General features: G+C 38.3%; 1 pseudogene; it reads right to left on the bottom strand.

Annotated features, from left to right (window-relative positions):
• Nucleotides 1–3,253: 3,253 nt before the first annotated feature.
• On the bottom strand, nt 3,254–6,074 carry LOC131745023 (eukaryotic translation initiation factor 4 gamma 2 pseudogene; annotated as a pseudogene).
• Nucleotides 6,075–9,536: the final 3,462 nt, after the last annotated feature.

Here is a 9,536-nt window from a genome sequence, read left to right on the forward strand (position 1 = left end):
ATTAAATATTATTTAATAAGCAAAAAACTGAGAACAGGAGAGAGAGGGTGGGTGAAAGGACCATCCAAATCTCTTGTAGGAGAGCAATAGGAAGCCCCACGATAAATCTTATGAAAATTCAAAGCAAATAAATTCTATCATCATAAAGATTAGCTAGTTAATCTTTAACTAGGCTTCCATCAAAATAGTAGACACATATCAATAATGACACAGGTCACTTTAGCTACCATGAACTCAGAGATGGGGATTCCAACAGAAATTTTCTTTAAAATACAACAAACACACTTTAGTTATTGTGAATGAGAGAGAAAAGTACAGCTGTCCACACTGACATCTCAACTCTGGCCTATATATGATGGTCTTACACAGACAGACACACACACACGATGAGGGTCTCATACAGACAGACACGCATGCACACGCCATGTGCACACACTCTCTTTTAAAATAGATTTTGGTGCTTAGAAATACAAGATGACCAATATTATACATGTTACAACAAATTCTGATTGTATTTCTTATATTTCTTTGGTGTTTCCTTTTCTCTCTCTTTTATTTATTCAGTTAGTTATGGCAGTAACTGTAACAGTCATTTAGTATCACTTCTGCTTCAGTAAATTACCTTGCTTTATCCCAGGAAAAAAAAATAACCCATAAAAATACAACTAAAACTCAAAAAAGAATGTAATAAGCCCTAGAACAATATATACATTGCACTGAGATAGGTTTATCTCCTTCAGGAAGTGGTAGGGTTTAGCACAAGAGGTATGAGAGTGGACCGCCAGGGATCTTCTTAATGCGAGATTGCCACTAGGGAAAAAAAAAAAAGAAAAACAGGAAAAAAGAAAACATGGTTAACCACAGAGGAAGGGTGGAAAAAAGAAGAGAGAGGGTAGGGTAACCAGTAAGAAAGTAAACTATATTATTTTCCCAGTGCCACATCCTGGACCAAAAATCTTGCTCATTCAGGGAACTGGCAGAGATGAATCATTTTTCTCATTTTCAGTTTTTGGTACATTCTTTCTGAGCAGCTCATTTGAAGAATGTAAACTCCAGGAACATGGATCTGTGTATCCCAGAGCTTTTGGAGTGATGAGAACCCTGGTTGTTGGTTGAATGAAGAAGCAAGAATACCCTAGTGTCTGACACCAAGTCCTAGGTGTGTGCCCTTAACCTGCCTCTATCTCCAACGTCAGCTCTTGCCACATCATAGTTAACCCACTGCAGCCTCACAGGTCTGCTTCTCACCAATGAGTCCTCCAAGCTACTGGCATTTGTTTTGGTCTGAAACCCTACGTCATCCTGCCCAATAGATACATAGTATGAGCCACAAAGCAAGTCTTATGTGTAATTACAAATTTTCTAGTAGCCACACTAAAAAAGTAAATTAGACAGGTGAAGTTAATTTTGATAGTAATTTTTTATTTAACCCAATATATCCAAAACATTAACATTTGAGAAGTAGTCTATATAAAAATGGAGGTATGAACAAGGTATTTTCTTTTCTTTTTATTTTTATAATAACATGTAGAAGTTTTTGTGTATACTGGACTTACAGCACACCTGAATTTACACTAGCCATTTTTCATGTCCTGCATTGGACAGTGCAGTTCAAACCCCTATTGTCTTCACTCTCCTCCCTCTGCCTCTCCCTGGGAAGCTGTTCTAATCTGCTATTACGGCTTAGAGAAAAGCTTCCCTTTCTGGAGATCAGATTTTACCTCTATATCATATACTCTCTTATAAAATTCTTCATTATAGCAATTCTATGCTAATGAGTAATAACTCTTGGTGCTATCAGTTCTTTCATATTAATGAAATATTAATTTATTTCATAATAATCCTTATATCCCCTGTGCTTACATAATATCCAACAAGAGGAGACATTTAATTAATACCTATAGAATAATCATTATTTAGTTCCTCTGACCCTTTATTTCCTCATCTATATAACAGGGATAAAAATGCCTATCTCATAGAGTGATTATAAGAATTAAACAACTTCATACATTCATGCGTGCATGCGTGTGTGTGTGTGTGTGTTTGTGTACTTAGAACAATGGCTAATACATCATAAGTTCTATATAGGGTCTGGCTTTTGGTAACAGTCATAGCAGTACGACTAAATCTAATTTTGTGAGGATTAAGGCAGACAGTAGATTGAGGAGGGTGTCTGGCATATGATAGTGCTACTTTAAAAAATTTTGTTATGCTCAGTCTATTATTTCATATAAATGTCATAGAATATGCTCTAGTAATTAAACCTCTTAGTATTAATTTGTAGTCCCAACCTTGGATTGCAATACTCTTAAGAGGTCCAGGAAAATAAAGAGTATTCATCATTTAACAGCAGCCTGCACATATAATTACTAGAAGAAATGCAGAATTAAACTTTAATTAAGGCCCACATGAGACTGCTTGGTGAATGTGTCTAGGTGGTAATATTGCTCATCTGTAAACCATAACTTCTAGAGTTTAGTGTTTCCCCTTCCATCAATGTTTTTTTTCAAGTATCACAATGTTTATTGATAGATACAAGTATATAAAATCAGGGCATGAACATGACTTGATAAATTAAGTAGACTTAATTTCAATACTATAATACAAGGGACCAATTCAAATTCTCACCATTAGTTTCACACCCACAAAGACCACTTCAAGGGCACTTACAATCTCTCAAAACTTATCAGTTTTGTGCAAGTAAACCATGTTTCTTTTAAAAAGACTTGTGCACTTGCCCAGGCTCAAGGCTATTAAAATCTAGGACATAAAACCCATTACTAGAGGTAGAAATACTGGCAATATACTATCACGGCAGCAACCATCAATTACAGTTAAGAATTTTTTTGTAACAACCAAATGGATAAGTAAATATTGCAACAACTCAAGTATTACTAAGCAAAGTGCATTTCTACTGTATTCAGTGTTGCTATTCAGTTTTCTAACTTAAAACAACCTATGATAACTGGCAGCAAAGAAGGTCCTTGCAATAGACTGCCTCTGCTTGAGAACTTATGATGTAATTATTGCATGCTGCTAATATACTATCTAAACATTAAAGATACTCCTAAAATATTTGATGGTAGCCTATGATTAAGACATTACACTGCACAAAACCTTATGCAGAAGGAAATCCTAACTGACACGCTTCTGCTTTAAATATTGTGCAAACATTACAGCAGAATGAATTTTCGCAGTGGTTAGGTCAAATGCAGTTATGTCATAGCAACGGTATGTTTTGCACAATTTAAGGCTTTGGCTGATTCTTTTAGTAAGCTTCTTCCTCTGATTCTTCTTCTTCAGCAGTTTCTAGCCAGGTTGGTCACTGATTCACCTGGAACAAAGCCTTGCCTTTCCCTGGGAACTCTTGGGTTATATCTTCTTTCCAAGCCAAGAAACCTTCTTCTTCAGTAATTTCCATGTCATAGAAGTGAACGAAAAAGCAGAGTAACATGCCTTTGGGGAAGTTGCGATTGTAGCAGTGCACCTGAAGAGCACAGAGGGCACTGATTTGTAGATCAACGTGATCATGAAGGAATTTCTGCATTACTGGATTGAAGGAAAGAAGCAGTTGTTTTTCCTGCTCTAACTGTTCTTTGGAAGGAGCAGAGGAAGAATCTCTTTCATCACTGGGTGGGTTTACTTCACTAGAAATGTACTGTAAGAAGCTAGTCCCTAAGATGTTCACAAATCCTTTACCTACATGAAGTTTGGGAGAGATGTTATCTTTAATCCACTTATATATGGTTTGAGGGGATGATCCAACTTTATTTGCTTTAATAGTGCCTTCTCCAATTTGAGGAGTGGAAATAAGAAACTCAGTCCCTTTCCTCCCAAGATCTCCAACATGTGGTCCTTATTCCAATCAATTTCTGGGAGCATTTTCGGCATATTAACCTTGCTTTGTTGGAAAAGCTCTGTTAACCACTCTCGAACTTGTAATTTAGCTAATTGCTGAAGACAAAGTAAGAGGAGAGGAAAATGGGTGCCACTTTCCAGTGGTTGAGCTAGTTCTGAAATGCTCACCAGCTCCGAAATGATAGCATGAGCTGCAAACTGTGCTAAATATGATTTCACCAAGGGGATATCAATCTCCAGTTTGGGGCACTGGTCCAATACATTCCGGAAAGCCTGCATGAAGTTGTCACTTGCGGTCATCCCTTCCTGTTTGAGTAAACTGATCAAATAACTTGCTTTTTCTTTATCTTCATCACTTCTATCTAGTGACAGGATGATTACTTTGCTTAATATCTCAGGGAGAAAGTGTTTAGGAGCCCTCATCTCTCTTACACCATTGACAGCTTCGTTTGTATTTCCACTATTCAGATACTTGGTTACAAGAGTTTTGGTTAGTTTAAGCAGTTCTTCCTTTGATGGTGGTGGCTTTTTACTGGTCTTGGCAGGCTTTTCCTGAATAAGTGGTGGATTAGTTTTGAGACCAAGCTGTCTGTCCCAGAGGTGGTGTTTGAGTGTGTGGTGGTTGTGCACTAGGAGGAATCATAGTTATCTGGGGCTGAAGCTTTGACACTTGATTTTTATTCATTAGGAAAGACTGAACAGGCCTCGGGCTAATCTCATCTGCATTAAGCTGTCCTTTCTTAGAAAACTGAGGTGGCATATCCTTCAACTGTCCTTGTAGCTGGGACAAAACTCCCTGACTCTGGTTATGGTAGAGCTGGCTTAGACCCTGGCTTTTCATAAACTTGCCTCCCATCTCCCCAAACTGTGATTGTGTGGGAGGTATAATGTGTCCCTCATGGCCACTGAAGAGTTGATTTGAATGATGACGCCCCATAGTGGGTGAAAATCTATCCTGGATAACTCCTGGACCAGTACCAATTCCGCTTCCTGGCATTTGTCCAAACATATCAGCAAGTCCTCCAAGTGGGTCCCTATCCATTGTCATCCTGGGTGGCATGAACGGTCCCTCCAGAAAGAAGTCACTTCTCATCCCTTGAGGCATAGGAGCAGTAATAAACACTCCTAGATCTTTTACTGCATCTTGATGGATTTGATTGATCATCTTTGGTCCATTGTCAAGAAAAGCCTTGCGAGGAACCCAGTGGTGTTCTTTCAACTCTATGGTATGCTGCAGCAGGAAACGAATCCTCACCAGCAATTCCTTACTTAACATCAAGGAGCACATTTGGGCAAAGTACTGATCCATTAAGGACTTGGCTCTTTCCTGGTCTAATCTAGGTCCCACTGTCCTCATTATCTGACAGAGGCACTCTAAATCCTCTCCCATATCTTTGAGTTGGAGTCTCTTCTTTTTTTCCAAAAATGTTTTGGAAGGATAGATTCATAAATAAGATCAAGCTTTCCAAGTTCTCCAACGAATTTGATGTTCCCCAACATCTTGATCTTAGCAATGGCTCTCTGTTCCTCCTCCTCGGGGAGGAGGGGATTTTCACGCTTATCACAGATATCAACATTTCTGGTTCGGTTTTCAAATTCATCTTGTAATTTGGAAATTCAGAGGCGTCTGAATGTTGTGCTTTGTTTCTGTACTGGATGACCCTCTGCTGCTGGGCCATCAAAGTTTGGTTCATCTTCTGCCAATCGCAGACATAGCTGAGCATACAGGGAGCTTACTTTGGCTCTTCTAAGGCTCTGTCCACAATCAGCAGTATGACCCCTTTAAGGATGAGTTTAGACTCTACACCCACAATGAGGAACTCAAGGCATAGCTTGTCAAACTTCTCAGGAGTAAGCTTACTTAGTATGTCTCTTACTTTCCTGAAGACTGCATCATGTCGTTCTTTTTCATTTGCGTACTCGTTTGCTACGGAGTTGTCATCTCGTCTAGTGTTTCCTGCAGGAATCCATTTCTGCGCGTTTTGCCCTGGGGATTTCCCCAGGAACTCGCTGTTGCCAGCAGTCTTGAGATAGTGCTGAGGTGCACTCCTGCTTCCTCCTCCGCCAGGAGAAGCACTGAAAGGAGAAGCACCGCCTTCTGCAATCTCACTCTTCACTTTGGCAGCTTGACAACGAAGAATCTTCAAAAGAATAATATTAATGGATGGGGTGGGGAGGGAAGGGGATGGGAGAAATGAAAAACCTTCACGGAGAACTCAGCATTTGCCACTGCATTTGCCTCCTCAGGATCTGGTCATCGGGGTCGGGGAAGGGAGGAGGAGGGGAACAGAAAAGAAAAAAGGCAGAGGGAAGGGGAGGAAGGAGTCGCCCCTTCCAGCTATATTATGTGATTTATGAAGGCATTTGAGTTTCTGTAGTTCTATTTGTCTAATGAGGTAGGACTGGTGATTCTTTATTTCCTAAATTTGGGCCAGTCATGAAAATTTGTCCCCATAACTGATTCTTCTTTAGCCCCCTCTTCAGAGACATTTCCTTTCATTGTCTTTACTCCTTCCATCTGAAGTGTAGTTGTAATAAAGTCAGTCGAGCCTCCTGCAGGCTAATGTGGACTGGGAAATAATGGGTTACACCTATAAGGCCTCTCTAGCTTGCAAATGATAAGAATCCGTAATAACTATCCAGTTCATCCAACATAAAAATAGAAATCTAATAGTATAAAACGGTTGTAAAGATAACCCAATGTCCCAGGCAAGGATTTAAAACACTTTTTTTTTTAAAGTATAATTGATTTACAATGCTGTGTTAGTTTCTGGTATATGGAAAAGTGATTCAGATACACATAAACACACACACATACACATATGATTCAGATATATATACACACATACATATTCATATATATATTATTTTTCATATTCTTTTCCATTATGGCTTATTACAGGATATTAAATATGGTTCCCTGTGCTATACAGTAGGACCCTGTTTAAAAAGCCTTTTTTAAAAAGCAGATGTTAACACTCAAGAGGGAGCCATCTACCACTCAGTATAAAGGATTTAGTTACCACAATAACCCTTTGTTCTGGACAAAAGTCTGATATGTTCACTGATTTCTACAATCAAAAGATGACTGCATGGTGAAATTAGGCTGATTTTCCTTACTGAGGCCCAATGGTCAGTAAGTGGTCAGAATGGCCAGTAGGGGTATGGAGATCCTATGGGTCACAGGCAGGAGTGGAGGTACCACCAAATTGCAGCTCAGATTATCACCAAGAGAAAAGTTAATGGCTTTTAATCAAGAAAGTCAAGATAAGTGGGTTTTCAAAGGAAGGGAAGCAAGAAATTGGAGACCTGTGGAGGACAAAAAAGAAAGGGGAGTAGCTGGAGAAGGGTTACTGTGCACATTTCATATTTAACACTCGATAATGCCTCTGCCTGTGGGTAAAAGCTAAATAAATTAGAAAATGTTAGTAGGATTTATCATGCATCATGCAAATAAAAAGGTTGGAATTCAGTCTGATGTGAGTTACTTTGAATTCTGAAACCACAATTTAAGAGCTGCGTGCTCTTTGTCTACTTACTTAAGCTTGATAAGCTTCCACAGTCTCTACTTCTGAAGTAACAGGGAAATGCCTATGTTAAAGATTTCTTTTTTGTTTGTTTTGGCTTTCTTTGAATTACTAAATGGCACAGAACAGATATAAATAATGCTATTTCTCTTTTCTGTCCCCTTCTTTCTTTCATCTGAACGGCACTGTGTTTGTACAATTCTGTAGTTAGCGTGATCAAACCTTCTGCAGATTTCACACTGTACACTTAGGAATACAAACCAAATTAAAGAGAAGAATGTGACAAAATTGCAATGGTGAGTGTGTGTGTGTTGTAAAAGTTGAAGGTATTGATTAAAAAGTCTCCATTTCTTAAACTATTTCTGGCTCAACTTTCTAGACATTCAGGTACTTTTAAGATCTTTTCATTCTTAGGAATAAAACATTCATTTCTGCATACAAATAACTAGCTGGAGATAGAAGAATAGAGAAATATACTCAATAGGAATTAGTAAATTTAAGATAGTAATGAGCATAACATAACTACCTTCATCACTTTCATATACACTGCCTTCTTACACATCCACAATAATCAGGTGAGATAGGTAATTACTAGCCATACTTCACAGACAGAGATTATAAGACTCATCTAAGGTGATAGAGCAAAAAGTTGCAGGCTCTCTAAATTTCACCTTTTCTATAATATTGCTGCTGCCAAATGCAACATTTTCTTGTGTAAAAAGATCACATTTTAATTTCCCCTGATGTTACGAAAACACAAGTAGTAGAGAGGAATGTGGTTGACATTAAAATCACTGAAAACAAACTAAGCACTCTTTTTAGGGAATCTTTCCAATTTAGGAAAGCCCATAACTATAAACAAAGAAAGTACCATGGAGAAGAGAACGAGATAACAGTTACTATCTAGGAAATATTATCCAAAGTCTACGTGAATAGGCCTTCAGTCCCAGACAATTCTACTAGTTGTGGGACTAACAGCAGTATACCCAAATGACAGAGTATCCAGGACAGTATGATGATACCTGCTTTAAGAGAAGTAATTTCCAAATCATTGAGCATTGAACAATGAAAGGTGAGCACTACTGGCATACCTGTTAGACTGAACAAACCCAGAACACAGTATACATGGATCAGATCTTTGCTATCTATAAATATTAAATTAAGCATTAAGTCTTGGACAGCTCTGGGCTTTCTGAGTATAGGCATTGTTCTTCAAGATAGGCATATGTAATACCATGTAGTATATAGAAAAAAAAATTAATCGGGAAAGGAAGACCTTAATCCCAGCTGATTAGTTCTCTATGAAAAGTTATCTAAGGTCTCTGAAGTGTCATTTACCTGAGATCAAAATCTCTGACCTGCCTACATCACAGAATAGTTAGGAATTATCATAGAACTAAAATACCCCATATTGTGTAAAGAACAGACATTATAAGGAGGTGTTATTCTCAATACAAATTTAAAACTTCCTGTTGTTTCAATCCATCTAGCTCATTATATGTGAAACTTTTTAATACTAATTAATTTTATTATATTTATTTTTTTAAATTTGGAGCTCATGAATTACTTTTTTCAATTAATTAATTTTTTATAGAGCAGGTTCTTATTAGTTATCTATTTTATACCTATTATAATGTATGTATGCCAATTCCAATCTCCCCATTCATCCCACCACCACCATGCCACACCCCACTTTCCCCCATTTCTGTCCATACTTTTGTTCTCTACATCGGTGTCTCGATTTCTGCCTTGAAAACCGGTTCATCTGTACCATTTTTCTAGATTTCACATATATGCGTTAATATACGATATGTGTTTTTCTCTTTCTGACTTACTTCACTCTGTAGGACAGTCTCTAGGTACGTCCATGTCTCTGGAAATGACCCAATTTCGTTCCTTTTATGGCTGAGTAATATTTCATTGTATATATGTAGCACATTTTCTTTATCCATTTGTCTTTTTTTTTTTTTTTTTTTTTTTTTTTTTTTTTTTTTTTTTTTTTTTTTGTGATATGCGGGCCTCTCGCTGTTGTGGCCTCTCCCGTTGCGAAGCACAGGCTCCGGATGCGCAGGCTCAGCGGCCATGGCTCCCGGGCCCAGCCGCTCCGCGGCATGTGGGATCTTCCCGGACCGGGGCACGAACCCGTGTCCC

This window comes from Kogia breviceps, chromosome 18, assembly GCF_026419965.1.
Source record: "Kogia breviceps isolate mKogBre1 chromosome 18, mKogBre1 haplotype 1, whole genome shotgun sequence".
Taxonomy (NCBI): Eukaryota; Metazoa; Chordata; class Mammalia; order Artiodactyla; family Physeteridae; genus Kogia; species Kogia breviceps.